An 18,160-nucleotide genomic window follows, 5' to 3' on the forward strand; every position below is an offset into this window, starting at 1 on the left:
TATTCTGATGCATTTGCTGTGCTTTTGGAGGCACTTGAAATGCAGGAAAAGTGTTGTTTTGTTGTTTCTTTGACGTCAACTTTTGACCCACATTTGCGATTTTTGCTAAGCCGCGCGGCTGTCGCTCAAAAATGGTTAAAAATGCAAAAATTTTCAAATGCCCTTTTTACATGCTAAACTCTTTCGTTTTTTGTATTGGAATCCAAATAAAGTGATACTTTTAGCAAAACTTTAGTGGAAATTGTGATGCTGACCCCAATATGCCACATTGATGGGTTTAATACAAGTGCTCGAGCTCGGGTTAGGGTTAGGGCTAGAATGAAAAGCAGACATATTCTGATGTATTTGCTGTGCTTTTGGAGGCAGTTGAAATGCAGGAAAAGTGTTGTTTTGTTGTTTCCTTGACATCAACTTTTGGCCCACATTTGCGATTTTTGCTAAGCCGCGCGGCTGTCGCTCAAAAATGTTTAAAAATGCAAAAATTTTCAAATGCCCTTTTTACATGCTAAACTCTTTTGTTTTTTGTATTGGAATCCAAATAAAGTAATACTTTTAGCCAAACTTTAGTGGAAATTGTGATGCTGACCCCAATATGCCACATTGATGGGTTTAATACAAGTGCCCGAGCTAGGGTTAGGGTTAGGGCTAGAATGAAAAGCAGACATATTCTGATGCATTTTCTGTGCTTTTGGAGGCAGTTGAAATGCAGGAAAAGTGTTGTTTTGTTGTTTCCTTGACGTCAAGTTTTGGCCCACATTTGCGATTTTTGCTAAGCCGCGCGGCTGTCGCTCAAAAATGGTTAAAAATGCAAAAATTTTCAAATGCCCTTATTACGTGCTAAACTCTTTCGTTTTTTGTATTGGAATCCAAATAAAGTGATACTTTTAGCCAAACTTCAGTGGAAATTGTGATGCTGACCCCAATATGCCACATTGATGGGTTTAATACAAGTGCCCGAGCTAGGGTTAGGGTTAGGGCTAGAATGAAAAGCAGACATATTCTGATGCATTTGCTGTGCTTTTGGAGGCAGTTGAAATGCAGGAAAAGTGTTGTTTTGTTGTTTCTTTGACGTCAAGTTTTGGCCCACATTTGCGATTTTTGCTAAGCCGCGCGGCTGTCGCTCAAAAATGGTTAAAAATGCAAAAATTTTCAAATGCCCTTTTTACATGCTAAACTCTTTCGTTTTTTGTATTGGAATCCAAATAAAGTGATACTTTTAGCCAAACTTTAGTGGAAATTGTGATGCTGACCCCAATATGCCACATTGATGGGTTTAATACAAGTGCTCGAGCTCGGGTTAGGGTTAGGGCTAGAATGAAAAGCAGACATATTCTGATGCATTTGCTGTGCTTTTGGAGGCAGTTGAAATGCAGGAAAAGTGTTGTTTTGTTGTTTCCTTGACGTCAAGTTTTGGCCCACATTTGCGATTTTTGCTAAGCCGCGCGGCTGTCGCTCAAAACTGGTTAAAAATGCAAAAATTTTCAAATGCCCTTTTTACATGCTAAACTCTTTCGTTTTTTGTATTGGAATCCAAATAAAGTGATACTTTTAGCCAAACTTTAGTGGAAATTGTGATGCTGACCCCAATATGCCACATTGATAGGTTTAATACAAGTGCCCGAGCTAGGGTTAGGGTTAGAGCTTGAATGAGAAGCAGACATTTTCTGATGCCTTTTCTGTGCTTTTGGAGGCAGTTGAAATGCAGGAAAAGTGTTGTTTTGTTGTTTCTTTGACGTCAAGTTTTGGCCCACATTTGCGATTTTTGCTAAGCCGCGCGGCTGTCGCTCAAAAATGGTTAAAAATGCAGAAATTTTCAAATGCCCTTTTTAAGTGCTAAACTCTTTTATTTTTTGTATTGGAATCCAAATAAAGTGATACTTTTAGCCAAACTTTAGTGGAAATTGTGATGCTGACCCCAATATGCCACATTGATGGGTTTAATACAAGTGCCCGAGCTAGGGTTAGGGTTAGGGCTAGAATGATAATCAGACATATTCTGATGCATTTGCTGTGCTTTTGGAGGCACTTGAAATGCAGGAAAAGTTTTGTTTTGTTGTTTCCTTGACGTCAACTTTTGGCCCACATTTGCGATTTTTGCTAAGCCGCGCGGCTGTCGCTCAAAACTGGTTAAAAATGCAAAGATTTTCAAATGCCCTTATTACTTGCTAAACTCTTTCGTTTTTTGTATTGGAATCCAAATAAAGTGATACTTTTAGCCAAACTTTAGTGGAAATTGTGATGCTGACCCCAATATGCCACATTGATGGGTTTAATACAAGTGCCCGAGCTAGGGTTAGGGTTAGAGCTTGAATGAGAAGCAGACATTTTCTGATGCCTTTGCTGTGCTTTTGGAGGCAGTTGAAATGCAGGAAAAGTGTTGTTTTGTTGTTTCCTTGACGTCAACTTTTGGCCCACATTTGCGATTTTTGCTAAGCCGCGCGGCTGTCGCTCAAAAATGGTTAAAAATGCAAAAATTTTCAAATGCCCTTTTTACGTGCTAAACTCTTTCGTTTTTTGTATTGGAATCCAAATAAAGTGATACTTTTAGCCAAACTTTAGTGGAAATTGTGATGCTGACCCCAATATGCCACATTGATGGGTTTAATACAAGTGCCCGAGCTAGGGTTAGGGTTAGGGCTAGAATGAAAATCAGACATATTCTGATGCATTTGCTGTGCTTTTGGAGGCACTTGAAATGCAGGAAAAGTGTTGTTTTTGTTGTTTCCTTGACGTCAACTTTTGGCCCACATTTGCGATTTTTGCTAAGCCGCGCGGCTGTCGCTCAAAACTGGTTAAAAATGCAAAAATTTTCAAATGCTCTTATTACGTGCTAAACTCTTTCATTTTTTGTATTGGAATCCAAATAAAGTGATACTTTTAGCCAAACTTTAGTGGAAATTGTGATGCTGACCCCAATATGCCACATTGATGGGTTTAATACATGTGCCCGAGCTAGGGTTAGGGTTGGGGTTAGAATGAAAAGCAGACATATTCTGATGCATTTGCTGTGCTTTTGGAGGCAGTTGAAATGCAGGAAAAGTGTTGTTTTGTTGTTTCTTTGACGTCAACTTTTGACCCACATTTGCGATTTTTGCTAAGCCGCGCGGCTGTCGCTCAAAAATGGTTAAAAATGCAGAAATTTTCAAATGCCCTTTTTAAGTGCTAAACTCTTTCATTTTTTGTATTGGAATCCAAATAAAGTGATACTTTTAGCCAAACTTTAGTGGAAATTGTGATGCTGACCCCAATATGCCACATTGATGGGTTTAATACAAGTGCCCGAGCTAGGGTTAGGGTTAGGGCTAAAATGAAAAGCAGACATATTCTGATGCATTTGCTGTGCTTTTGGAGGCAGTTGAAATGCAGGAAAAGTGTTGTTTTGTTGTTTCCTTGACGTCAACTTTTGGCCCACATTTGCGATTTTTGCTAAGCCGCGCGGCTGTCGCTCAAAAATGGTTAAAAATGCAAAAATTTTCAAATGCCCTTTTTACGTGCTAAACTCTTTCGTTTTTTGTATTGGAATCCAAATAAAGTGATACTTTTAGCCAAACTTTAGTGGAAATTGTGATGCTGACCCCAATATGCCACATTGATGGGTTTAATACAAGTGCCCGAGCTAGGGTTAGGGTTGGGGCTAGAATGAAAAGCAGACATATTCTGATGCATTTGCTGTGCTTTTGGAGGCAATTGAAATGCAGGAAAAGTGTTGTTTTGTTGTTTCCTTGACGTCAAGTTTTGGCCCACATTTGCGATTTTTGCTAAGCCGCGCGGCTGTCGCTCAAAAATGGTTAAAAATGCAAAAATTTTCAAATGCCCTTTTTACATGCTAAACTCTTTCGTTTTTTGTATTGGAATCCAAATAAAGTGATACTTTTAGCCAAACTTTAGTGGAAATTGTGATGCTGACCCCAATATGCCACATTGATGGGTTTAATACAAGTGCCCGAGCTAGGGTTAGGGTTAGGGCTAGAATGAAAATCAGACATATTCTGATGCATTTGCTGTGCTTTTGGAGGCAGTTGAAATGCAGGAAAAGTGTTGTTTTGTTGTTTCCTTGACGTCAACTTTTGGCCCACATTTGCGATTTTTGCTAAGCCGCGCGGCTGTCGCACAAAAATGGTTAAAAATGCAGAAATTTTCAAATGCCCTTTTTACGTGCTAAACTCTTTTATTTCTTGTATTGGAATCCAAATAAAGTGAAACTTTTAGCCAAACTTTAGTGGAAATTGTGATGCTGACCCCAATATGCCACATTGATGGGTTTAATACAAGTGCCCGAGCTAGGGTTAGGGTTAGGGCTAGAATGATAATCAGACATATTCTGATGCATTTGCTGTGCTTTTGGAGGCACTTGAAATGCAGGAAAAGTTTTGTTTTGTTGTTTCCTTGACGTCAACTTTTGGCCCACATTTGCGATTTTTGCTAAGCCGCGCGGCTGTCGCTCAAAACTGGTTAAAAATGCAAAGATTTTCAAATGCCCTTATTACTTGCTAAACTCTTTCGTTTTTTGTATTGGAATCCAAATAAAGTGATACTTTTAGCCAAACTTTAGTGGAAATTGTGATGCTGACCCCAATATGCCACATTGATGGGTTTAATACAAGTGCCCGAGCTAGGGTTAGGGTTAGAGCTTGAATGAGAAGCAGACATTTTCTGATGCCTTTGCTGTGCTTTTGGAGGCAGTTGAAATGCAGGAAAAGTGTTGTTTTGTTGTTTCCTTGACGTCAACTTTTGGCCCACATTTGCGATTTTTGCTAAGCCGCGCGGCTGTCGCTCAAAAATGGTTAAAAATGCAAAAATTTTCAAATGCCCTTTTTACGTGCTAAACTCTTTCGTTTTTTGTATTGGAATCCAAATAAAGTGATACTTTTAGCCAAACTTTAGTGGAAATTGTGATGCTGACCCCAATATGCCACATTGATGGGTTTAATACAAGTGCCCGAGCTAGGGTTAGGGTTAGGGCTAGAATGAAAATCAGACATATTCTGATGCATTTGCTGTGCTTTTGGAGGCACTTGAAATGCAGGAAAAGTGTTGTTTTTGTTGTTTCCTTGACGTCAACTTTTGGCCCACATTTGCGATTTTTGCTAAGCCGCGCGGCTGTCGCTCAAAACTGGTTAAAAATGCAAAAATTTTCAAATGCTCTTATTACGTGCTAAACTCTTTCATTTTTTGTATTGGAATCCAAATAAAGTGATACTTTTAGCCAAACTTTAGTGGAAATTGTGATGCTGACCCCAATATGCCACATTGATGGGTTTAATACATGTGCCCGAGCTAGGGTTAGGGTTGGGGTTAGAATGAAAAGCAGACATATTCTGATGCATTTGCTGTGCTTTTGGAGGCAGTTGAAATGCAGGAAAAGTGTTGTTTTGTTGTTTCTTTGACGTCAACTTTTGACCCACATTTGCGATTTTTGCTAAGCCGCGCGGCTGTCGGTCAAAACTGGTTAAAAATGCAAAAATTTTCAAATGCCCTTTTTAAGTGCTAAAGTCTTTCGTTTTCTGTATTGGAATCCAAATAAAGTGATACTTTTAGCCAAACTTTAGTGGAAATTGTGATGCTGACCCCAATATGCCACATTGATGGGTTTAATACAAGTGCCCGAGCTAGGGTTAGGGTTAGGGCTAAAATGAAAAGCAGACATATTCTGATGCATTTGCTGTGCTTTTGGAGGCAGTTGAAATGCAGGAAAAGTGTTGTTTTGTTGTTTCTTTGACGTCAACTTTTGACCCACATTTGCGATTTTTGCTAAGCCGCGCGGCTGTCGCTCAAAAATGGTTAAAAATGCAAAAATTTTCAAATGCCCTTTTTACGTGCTAAACTCTTTCGTTTTTTGTATTGGAATCCAAATAAAGTGATACTTTTAGCCAAACTTTAGTGGAAATTGTGATGCTGACCCCAATATGCCACATTGATGGGTTTAATACAAGTGCCCGAGCTAGGGTTAGGGTTGGGGCTAGAATGAAAAGCAGACATATTCTGATGCATTTGCTGTGCTTTTGGAGGCAATTGAAATGCAGGAAAAGTGTTGTTTTGTTGTTTCCTTGACGTCAAGTTTTGGCCCACATTTGCGATTTTTGCTAAGCCGCGCGGCTGTCGCTCAAAAATGGTTAAAAATGCAAAAATTTTCAAATGCCCTTTTTACATGCTAAACTCTTTCGTTTTTTGTATTGGAATCCAAATAAAGTGATACTTTTAGCCAAACTTTAGTGGAAATTGTGATGCTGACCCCAATATGCCGCATTGATGGGTTTAATACAAGTGCCCGAGCTAGGGTTAGGGTTAGGGCTAGAATGAAAATCAGACATATTCTGATGCATTTGCTGTGCTTTTGGAGGCAGTTGAAATGCAGGAAAAGTGTTGTTTTGTTGTTTCCTTGACGTCAACTTTTGGCCCACATTTGCGATTTTTGCTAAGCCGCGCGGCTGTCGCACAAAAATGGTTAAAAATGCAAAAATTTTCAAATGCCCTTTTTACGTGCTAAACTCTTTTATTTCTTGTATTGGAATCCAAATAAAGTGAAACTTTTAGCCAAACTTTAGTGGAAATTGTGATGCTGACCCCAATATGCCACATTGATGGGTTTAATACAAGTGCCCGAGCTAGGGTTAGGGTTAGGGCTAGAATGAAAAGCAGACATATTCTGATGCATTTGCTGTGCTTTTGGAGGCAGTTGAAATGCAGGAAAAGTGTTGTTTTGTTGTTTCCTTGACGTCAACTTTTGGCCCACATTTGCGATTTTTGCTAAGCCGCGCGGCTGTCGCTCAAAAATGGTTAAAAATGCAAAAATTTTCAAATGCCCTTTTTACGTGCTAAACTCTTTCGTTTTTTGTATTGGAATCCAAATAAAGTGATACTTTTAGCCAAACTTTAGTGGAAATTGTGATGCTGACCCCAATATGCCACATTGATGGGTTTAATACAAATGCCCGAGCTAGGGTTAGGGTTAGGGCTAGAATGAAAATCAGACATATTCTGATGCATTTGCTGTGCTTTTGGAGGCACTTGAAATGCAGGAAAAGTGTTGTTTTGTTGTTTCCTTGACGTCAACTTTTGGCCCACATTTGCGATTTTTGCTAAGCCGCGCGGCTGTCGCTCAAAACTGGTTAAAAATGCAAAAATTTTCAAATGCTCTTATTACGTGCTAAACTCTTTCATTTTTTGTATTGGAATCCAAATAAAGTGATACTTTTAGCCAAACTTTAGTGGAAATTGTGATGCTGACCCCAATATGCCACATTGATGGGTTTAATACATGTGCCCGAGCTAGGGTTAGGGTTGGGGTTAGAATGAAAAGCAGACATATTCTGATGCATTTGCTGTGCTTTTGGAGGCAGTTGAAATGCAGGAAAAGTGTTGTTTTGTTGTTTCTTTGACGTCAACTTTTGACCCACATTTGCGATTTTTGCTAAGCCGCGCGGCTGTCGGTCAAAAATGGTTAAAAATGCAAAAATTTTCAAATGCCCTTTTTAAGTGCTAAAGTCTTTCGTTTTCTGTATTGGAATCCAAATAAAGTGATACTTTTAGCCAAACTTTAGTGGAAATTGTGATGCTGACCCCAATATGCCACATTGATGGGTTTAATACAAGTGCCCGAGCTAGGGTTAGGGTTAGGGCTAAAATGAAAAGCAGACATATTCTGATGCATTTGCTGTGCTTTTGGAGGCAGTTGAAATGCAGGAAAAGTGTTGTTTTGTTGTTTCCTTGACGTCAACTTTTGGCCCACATTTGCGATTTTTGCTAAGCCGCGCGGCTGTCGCTCAAAAATGGTTAAAAATGCAAAAATTTTCAAATGCCCTTTTTACGTGCTAAACTCTTTTGTTTTTTGTATTGGAATCCAAATAAAGTGATACTTTTAGCCAAACTTTAGTGGAAATTGTGATGCTGACCCCAATATGCCACATTGATGGGTTTAATACAAGTGCCCGAGCTAGGGTTAGGGTTAGGGCTAGAATGAAAATCAGACATATTCTGATGCATTTGCTGTGCTTTTGGAGGCACTTGAAATGCAGGAAAAGTGTTGTTTTGTTGTTTCCTTGACGTCAACTTTTGGCCCACATTTGCGATTTTTGCTAAGCCGCGCGGCTGTCGCTCAAAACTGGTTAAAAATGCAAAAATTTTCAAATGCTCTTATTACGTGCTAAACTCTTTTGTTTTTTGTATTGGAATCCAAATAAAGTGATACTTTTAGCCAAACTTTAGTGGAAATTGTGATGCTGACCCCAATATGCCACATTGATGGGTTTAATACATGTGCCCGAGCTAGGGTTAGGGTTGGGGTTAGAATGAAAAGCAGACATATTCTGATGCATTTGCTGTGCTTTTGGAGGCAGTTGAAATGCAGGAAAAGTGTTGTTTTGTTGTTTCCTTGACGTCAACTTTTGGCCCACATTTGCGATTTTTGCTAAGCCGCGCGGCTGTCGGTCAAAAATGGTTAAAAATGCAAAAATTTTCAAATGCCCTTTTTAAGTGCTAAAGTCTTTCGTTTTCTGTATTGGAATCCAAATAAAGTGATACTTTTAGCCAAACTTTAGTGGAAATTGTGATGCTGACCCCAATATGCCACATTGATGGGTTTAATACAAGTGCCCGAGCTAGGGTTAGGGTTAGGGCTAAAATGAAAAGCAGACATATTCTGATGCATTTGCTGTGCTTTTGGAGGCAGTTGAAATGCAGGAAAAGTGTTGTTTTGTTGTTTCCTTGACGTCAACTTTTGGCCCACATTTGCGATTTTTGCTAAGCCGCGCGGCTGTCGCTCAAAAATGGTTAAAAATGCAAAAATTTTCAAATGCCCTTTTTACGTGCTAAACTCTTTTGTTTTTTGTATTGGAATCCAAATAAAGTGATACTTTTAGCCAAACTTTAGTGGAAATTGTGATGCTGACCCCAATATGCCACATTGATGGGTTTAATAAAAGTGCCCGAGCTAGGGTTAGGGTTAGGGCTAGAATGAAAATCAGACATATTCTGATGCATTTGCTGTGCTTTTGGAGGCACTTGAAATGCAGGAAAAGTGTTGTTTTGTTGTTTCCTTGACGTCAACTTTTGGCCCACATTTGCGATTTTTGCTAAGCCGCGCGGCTGTCGCTCAAAACTGGTTAAAAATGCAAAAATTTTCAAATGCTCTTATTACGTGCTAAACTCTTTTGTTTTTTGTATTGGAATCCAAATAAAGTGATACTTTTAGCCAAACTTTAGTGGAAATTGTGATGCTGACCCCAATATGCCACATTGATGGGTTTAATACATGTGCCCGAGCTAGGGTTAGGGTTGGGGTTAGAATGAAAAGCAGACATATTCTGATGCATTTGCTGTGCTTTTGGAGGCAGTTGAAATGCAGGAAAAGTGTTGTTTTGTTGTTTCCTTGACGTCAACTTTTGGCCCACATTTGCGATTTTTGCTAAGCCGCGCGGCTGTCGCTCAAAAATGGTTAAAAATGCAAAAATTTTCAAATGCCCTTTTTACATGCTAAACTCTTTCGTTTTTTGTATTGGAATCCAAATAAAGTGATACTTTTAGCCAAACTTTAGTGGAAATTGTGATGCTGACCCCAATATGCCACATTGATGGGTTTAATACAAGTGCCCGAGCTAGGGTTAGGGTTAGAGCTTGAATGAGAAGCAGGCATTTTCTGATGCCTTTGCTGTGCTTTTGGAGGCAGTTGAAATGCAGGAAAAGTGTTGTTTTGTTGTTTCCTTGACGTCAACTTTTGGCCCACATTTGCGATTTTTGCTAAGCCGCGCGGCTGTCGCTCAAAAATGGTTAAAAATGCAAAAATTTTCAAATGCCCTTTTTACGTGCTAAACTCTTTCGTTTTTTGTATTGGAATCCAAATAAAGTGATACTTTTAGCCAAACTTTAGTGGAAATTGTGATGCTGACCCCAATATGCCACATTGATGGGTTTAATACAAGTGCCCGAGCTCGGGTTAGGGTTAGGGCTAGAATGAAAAGCAGACATATTCTGATGCATTTGCTGTGCTTTTGGAGGCAGTTGAAATGCAGGAAAAGTGTTGTTTTGTTGTTTCCTTGACATCAACTTTTGGCCCAGATTTGCGATTTTTGCTAAGCCGCGCGGCTGTCGCTCAAAAATGGTTAAAAATGCAAAAATTTTCAAATGCCCTTTTTACGTGCTAAACTCTTTCGTTTTTTGTATTGGAATCCAAATAAAGTGATACTTTTAGCCAAACTTTAGTGGAAATTGTGATGCTGACCCCAATATGCCACATTGATGGGTTTAATACAAGTGCCCGAGCTAGGGTTAGGGTTAGGGCTAGAATGAAAAGCAGACATATTCTGATGCATTTGCTGTGCTTTTGGAGGCAGTTGAAATGCAGGAAAAGTGTTGTTTTGTTGTTTCCTTGACATCAACTTTTGGCCCACATTTGCGATTTTTGCTAAGCCGCGCGGCTGTCGCTCAAAAATGGTTAAAAATGCAAAAATTTTCAAATGCCCTTTTTACGTGCTAAACTCTTTCGTTTTCTGTATTGGAATCCAAATAAAGTGATACTTTTAGCCAAACTTTAGTGGAAATTGTGATGCTGACCCCAATATGCCACATTGATGGGTTTAATACAAGTGCCCGAGCTAGGGTTAGGGTTAGGGCTAGAATGAAAAGCAGACATATTCTGATGCATTTGCTGTGCTTTTGGAGGCAGTTGAAATGCAGGAAAAGTGTTGTTTTGTTGTTTCCTTGACGTCAACTTTTGGCCCACATTTGCGATTTTTGCTAAGCCGCGCGGCTGTCGCTCAAAAATGGTTAAAAATGCAAAAATTTTCAAATGCCCTTTTTACGTGCTAAACTCTTTTATTTCTTGTATTGGAATCCAAATAAAGTGAAACTTTTAGCCAAACTTTAGTGGAAATTGTGATGCTGACCCCAATATGCCACATTGATGGGTTTAATACAAGTGCCCGAGCTCGGGTTAGGGTTAGGGCTAGAATGAAAAGCAGACATATTCTGATGCATTTGCTGTGCTTTTGGAGGCAGTTGAAATGCAGGAAAAGTGTTGTTTTGTTGTTTCCTTGACATCAACTTTTGGCCCAGATTTGCGATTTTTGCTAAGCCGCGCGGCTGTCGCTCAAAAATGGTTAAAAATGCAAAAATTTTCAAATGCCCTTTTTACGTGCTAAACTCTTTCGTTTTTTGTATTGGAATCCAAATAAAGTGATACTTTTAGCCAAACTTTAGTGGAAATTGTGATGCTGACCCCAATATGCCACATTGATGGGTTTAATACAAGTGCCCGAGCTAGGGTTAGGGTTAGGGCTAGAATGAAAAGCAGACATATTCTGATGCATTTGCTGTGCTTTTGGAGGCAGTTGAAATGCAGGAAAAGTGTTGTTTTGTTGTTTCCTTGACATCAACTTTTGGCCCACATTTGCGATTTTTGCTAAGCCGCGCGGCTGTCGCTCAAAAATGGTTAAAAATGCAAAAATTTTCAAATGCCCTTTTTACGTGCTAAACTCTTTCGTTTTCTGTATTGGAATCCAAATAAAGTGATACTTTTAGCCAAACTTTAGTGGAAATTGTGATGCTGACCCCAATATGCCACATTGATGGGTTTAATACAAGTGCCCGAGCTAGGGTTAGGGTTAGGGCTAGAATGAAAAGCAGACATATTCTGATGCATTTGCTGTGCTTTTGGAGGCAGTTGAAATGCAGGAAAAGTGTTGTTTTGTTGTTTCCTTGACGTCAACTTTTGGCCCACATTTGCGATTTTTGCTAAGCCGCGCGGCTGTCGCTCAAAAATGGTTAAAAATGCAAAAATTTTCAAATGCCCTTTTTACGTGCTAAACTCTTTCGTTTTTTGTATTGGAATCCAAATAAAGTGATACTTTTAGCCAAACTTTAGTGGAAATTGTGATGCTGACCCCAATATGCCACATTGATGGGTTTAATACAAGTGCCCGAGCTAGGGTTAGGGTTAGGGCTAGAATGAAAATCAGACATATTCTGATGCATTTGCTGTGCTTTTGGAGGCACTTGAAATGCAGGAAAAGTGTTGTTTTGTTGTTTCCTTGACGTCAACTTTTGGCCCACATTTGCGATTTTTGCTAAGCCGCGCGGCTGTCGCTCAAAACTGGTTAAAAATGCAAAAATTTTCAAATGCCCTTATTACGTGCTAAACTCTTTCATTTTTTGTATTGGAATCCAAATAAAGTGATACTTTTAGCCAAACTTTAGTGGAAATTGTGATGCTGACCCCAATATGCCACATTGATGGGTTTAATACATGTGCCCGAGCTAGGGTTAGGGTTGGGGTTAGAATGAAAAGCAGACATATTCTGATGCATTTGCTGTGCTTTTGGAGGCAGTTGAAATGCAGGAAAAGTGTTGTTTTGTTGTTTCTTTGACGTCAACTTTTGACCCACATTTGCGATTTTTGCTAAGCCGCGCGGCTGTCGGTCAAAAATGGTTAAAAATGCAAAAATTTTCAAATGCCCTTTTTAAGTGCTAAAGTCTTTCGTTTTCTGTATTGGAATCCAAATAAAGTGATACTTTTAGCCAAACTTTAGTGGAAATTGTGATGCTGACCCCAATATGCCACATTGATGGGTTTAATACAAGTGCCCGAGCTAGGGTTGGGGTTAGAGCTTGAATGAGAAGCAGGCATTTTCTGATGCCTTTGCTGTGCTTTTGGAGGCAGTTGAAATGCAGGAAAAGTGTTGTTTTGTTGTTTCCTTGACGTCAACTTTTGGCCCACATTTGCGATTTTTGCTAAGCCGCGCGGCTGTCGCTCAAAAATGGTTAAAAATGCAAAAATTTTCAAATGCCCTTTTTACGTGCTAATCTCTTTCGTTTTTTGTATTGGAATCCAAATAAAGTGATACTTTTAGCCAAACTTTAGTGGAAATTGTGATGCTGACCCCAATATGCCACATTGATGGGTTTAATACAAGTGCCCGAGCTCGGGTTAGGGTTAGGGCTAGAATGAAAAGCAGACATATTCTGATGCATTTGCTGTGCTTTTGGAGGCAGTTGAAATGCAGGAAAAGTGTTGTTTTGTTGTTTCTTTGACGTCAACTTTTGACCCACATTTGCGATTTTTGCTAAGCCGCGCGGCTGTCGCTCAAAAATGGTTAAAAATGCAGAAATTTTCAAATGCCCTTTTTAAGTGCTAAACTCTTTTATTTTTTGTATTGGAATCCAAATAAAGTGATACTTTTAGCCAAACTTTAGTGGAAATTGTGATGCTGACCCCAATATGCCACATTGATGGGTTTAATACATGTGCCCGAGCTAGGGTTAGGGTTGGGGCTAGAATGAAAAGCAGACATATTCTGATGCATTTGTTGTGCTTTTGGAGGCAATTGAAATGCAGGAAAAGTGTTGTTTTGTTGTTTCCTTGACGTCAAGTTTTGGCCCACATTTGCGATTTTTGCTAAGCCGCGCGGCTGTCGCTCAAAAATGGTTAAAAATGCAAAAATTTTCAAATGCCCTTTTTACATGCTAAACTCTTTCGTTTTTTGTATTGGAATCCAAATAAAGTGATACTTTTAGCCAAACTTTAGTGGAAATTGTGATGCTGACCCCAATATGCCACATTGATGGGTTTAATACAAGTGCTCGAGCTCGGGTTAAGGTTAGGGCTAGAATGAAAAGCAGACATATTCTGATGCATTTGCTGTGCTTTTGGAGGCAGTTGAAATGCAGGAAAAGTGTTGTTTTGTTGTTTCCTTGACATCAACTTTTGGCCCACATTTGCGATTTTTGCTAAGCCGCGCGGCTGTCGCTCAAAAATGGTTAAAAATGCAAAAATTTTCAAATGCCCTTTTTACATGCTAAACTCTTTTATTTTTTGTATTGGAATCCAAATAAAGTGATACTTTTAGCCAAACTTTAGTGGAAATTGTGATGCTGACCCCAATATGCCACATTGATGGGTTTAATACAAGTGCCCGAGCTAGGGTTAGGGTTGGGGCTAGAATGAAAAGCAGACATATTCTGATGCATTTGCTGTGCTTTTGGAGGCAGTTGAAATGCAGGAAAAGTGTTGTTTTGTTGTTTCTTTGACGTCAACTTTTGACCCACATTTGCGATTTTTGCTAAGCCGCGCGGCTGTCGCTCAAAAATGGTTAAAAATGCAGAAATTTTCAAATGCCCTTTTTAAGTGCTAAACTCTTTTATTTTTTGTATTGGAATCCAAATAAAGTGATACTTTTAGCCAAACTTTAGTGGAAATTGTGATGCTGACCCCAATATGCCACATTGATAGGTTTAATACAAGTGCCCGAGCTAGGGTTAGGGTTAGAGCTTGAATGAGAAGCAGACATTTTCTGATGCCTTTTCTGTGCTTTTGGAGGCAGTTGAAATGCAGGAAAAGTGTTGTTTTGTTGTTTCCTTGACATCAACTTTTGGCCCACATTTGCGATTTTTGCTAAGCCGCGCGGCTGTCGCTCAAAAATGGTTAAAAATGCAAAAATTTTCAAATGCCCTTTTTACATGCTAAACTCTTTTGTTTTCTGTATTGGAATCCAAATAAAGTGATACTTTTAGCCAAACTTTAGTGGAAATTGTGATGCTGACCCCAATATGCCACATTGATGGGTTTAATACAAGTGCCCGAGCTAGGGTTAGGGTTAGGGCTAGAATGAAAATCAGACATATTCTGATGCATTTGCTGTGCTTTTGGAGGCAGTTGAAATGCAGGAAAAGTGTTGTTTTGTTGTTTCCTTGACGTCAACTTTTGGCCCACATTTGCGATTTTTGCTAAGCCGCGCGGCTGTCGCACAAAAATGGTTAAAAATGCAGAAATTTTCAAATGCCCTTTTTACGTGCTAAACTCTTTTATTTCTTGTATTGGAATCCAAATAAAGTGAAACTTTTAGCCAAACTTTAGTGGAAATTGTGATGCTGACCCCAATATGCCACATTGATGGGTTTAATACAAGTGCCCGAGCTAGGGTTAGGGTTAGGGCTAGAATGAAAAGCAGACATATTCTGATGCATTTGCTGTGCTTTTGGAGGCAGTTGAAATGCAGGAAAAGTGTTGTTTTGTTGTTTCCTTGACGTCAACTTTTGGCCCACATTTGCGATTTTTGCTAAGCCGCGCGGCTGTCGCTCAAAAATGGTTAAAAATGCAAAAATTTTCAAATGCCCTTTTTACGTGCTAAACTCTTTCGTTTTTTGTATTGGAATCCAAATAAAGTGATACTTTTAGCCAAACTTTAGTGGAAATTGTGATGCTGACCCCAATATGCCACATTGATGGGTTTAATACAAGTGCCCGAGCTAGGGTTAGGGTTAGGGCTAGAATGAAAATCAGACATATTCTGATGCATTTGCTGTGCTTTTGGAGGCACTTGAAATGCAGGAAAAGTGTTGTTTTGTTGTTTCCTTGACGTCAACTTTTGGCCCACATTTGCGATTTTTGCTAAGCCGCGCGGCTGTCGCTCAAAACTGGTTAAAAATGCAAAAATTTTCAAATGCTCTTATTACGTGCTAAACTCTTTCATTTTTTGTATTGGAATCCAAATAAAGTGATACTTTTAGCCAAACTTTAGTGGAAATTGTGATGCTGACCCCAATATGCCACATTGATGGGTTTAATACATGTGCCCGATCTAGGGTTAGGGTTGGGGTTAGAATGAAAAGCAGACATATTCTGATGCATTTGTTGTGCTTTTGGAGGCAGTTGAAATGCAGGAAAAGTGTTGTTTTGTTGTTTCTTTGACGTCAACTTTTGGCCCACATTTGCGATTTTTGCTAAGCCGCGCGGCTGTCGGTCAAAAATGGTTAAAAATGCAAAAATTTTCAAATGCCCTTTTTAAGTGCTAAAGTCTTTCGTTTTCTGTATTGGAATCCAAATAAAGTGATACTTTTAGCCAAACTTTAGTGGAAATTGTGATGCTGACCCCAATATGCCACATTGATGGGTTTAATACAGGTGCCCGAGCTAGGGTTAGGGTTAGGGCTAAAATGAAAAGCAGACATATTCTGATGCATTTGCTGTGCTTTTGGAGGCAGTTGAAATGCAGGAAAAGTGTTGTTTTGTTGTTTCCTTGACGTCAACTTTTGGCCCACATTTGCGATTTTTGCTAAGCCGCGCGGCTGTCGCTCAAAACTGGTTAAAAATGCAACAATTTTCAAATGCCCTTTTTACATGCTAAACTCTTTCGTTTTTTGTATTGGAATCCAAATAAAGTGATACTTTTAGCCAAACTTTAGTGGAAATTGTGATGCTGACCCCAATATGCCACATTGATGGGTTTAATACAAGTGCCCGAGCTAGGGTTGGGGTTAGAGCTTGAATGAGAAGCAGGCATTTTCTGATGCCTTTGCTGTGCTTTTGGAGGCAGTTGAAATGCAGGAAAAGTGTTGTTTTGTTGTTTCCTTGACGTCAACTTTTGGCCCACATTTGCGATTTTTGCTAAGCCGCGCGGCTGTCGCTCAAAAATGGTTAAAAATGCAAAAATTTTCAAATGCCCTTTTTACGTGCTAATCTCTTTCGTTTTTTGTATTGGAATCCAAATAAAGTGATACTTTTAGCCAAACTTTAGTGGAAATTGTGATGCTGACCCCAATATGCCACATTGATGGGTTTAATACAAGTGCCCGAGCTCGGGTTAGGGTTAGGGCTAGAATGAAAAGCAGACATATTCTGATGCATTTGCTGTGCTTTTGGAGGCAGTTGAAATGCAGGAAAAGTGTTGTTTTGTTGTTTCTTTGACGTCAACTTTTGACCCACATTTGCGATTTTTGCTAAGCCGCGCGGCTGTCGCTCAAAAATGGTTAAAAATGCAGAAATTTTCAAATGCCCTTTTTAAGTGCTAAACTCTTTTATTTTTTGTATTGGAATCCAAATAAAGTGATACTTTTAGCCAAACTTTAGTGGAAATTGTGATGCTGACCCCAATATGCCACATTGATGGGTTTAATACATGTGCCCGAGCTAGGGTTAGGGTTGGGGCTAGAATGAAAAGCAGACATATTCTGATGCATTTGTTGTGCTTTTGGAGGCAATTGAAATGCAGGAAAAGTGTTGTTTTGTTGTTTCCTTGACGTCAACTTTTGGCCCACATTTGCGATTTTTGCTAAGCCGCGCGGCTGTCGCTCAAAAATGGTTAAAAATGCAAAAATTTTCAAATGCCCTTTTTACATGCTAAACTCTTTCGTTTTTTGTATTGGAATCCAAATAAAGTGATACTTTTAGCCAAACTTTAGTGGAAATTGTGATGCTGACCCCAATATGCCACATTGATGGGTTTAATACAAGTGCTCGAGCTCGGGTTAAGGTTAGGGCTAGAATGAAAAGCAGACATATTCTGATGCATTTGCTGTGCTTTTGGAGGCAGTTGAAATGCAGGAAAAGTGTTGTTTTGTTGTTTCCTTGACATCAACTTTTGGCCCACATTTGCGATTTTTGCTAAGCCGCGCGGCTGTCGCTCAAAAATGGTTAAAAATGCAAAAATTTTCAAATGCCCTTTTTACATGCTAAACTCTTTTATTTTTTGTATTGGAATCCAAATAAAGTGATACTTTTAGCCAAACTTTAGTGGAAATTGTGATGCTGACCCCAATATGCCACATTGATGGGTTTAATACAAGTGCCCGAGCTAGGGTTAGGGTTGGGGCTAGAATGAAAAGCAGACATATTCTGATGCATTTGCTGTGCTTTTGGAGGCAGTTGAAATGCAGGAAAAGTGTTGTTTTGTTGTTTCTTTGACGTCAACTTTTGACCCACATTTGCGATTTTTGCTAAGCCGCGCGGCTGTCGCTCAAAAATGGTTAAAAATGCAGAAATTTTCAAATGCCCTTTTTAAGTGCTAAACTCTTTTATTTTTTGTATTGGAATCCAAATAAAGTGATACTTTTAGCCAAACTTTAGTGGAAATTGTGATGCTGACCCCAATATGCCACATTGATAGGTTTAATACAAGTGCCTGAGCTAGGGTTAGGGTTAGAGCTTGAATGAGAAGCAGACATTTTCTGATGCCTTTTCTGTGCTTTTGGAGGCAGTTGAAATGCAGGAAAAGTGTTGTTTTGTTGTTTCCTTGACATCAACTTTTGGCCCACATTTGCGATTTTTGCTAAGCCGCGCGGCTGTCGCTCAAAAATGGTTAAAAATGCAAAAATTTTCAAATGCCCTTTTTACATGCTAAACTCTTTTGTTTTCTGTATTGGAATCCAAATAAAGTGATACTTTTAGCCAAAC

This window comes from Lepisosteus oculatus, chromosome 10 (assembly GCF_040954835.1).
Source record: "Lepisosteus oculatus isolate fLepOcu1 chromosome 10, fLepOcu1.hap2, whole genome shotgun sequence".
NCBI classification, from domain to species: domain Eukaryota; kingdom Metazoa; phylum Chordata; class Actinopteri; order Semionotiformes; family Lepisosteidae; genus Lepisosteus; species Lepisosteus oculatus.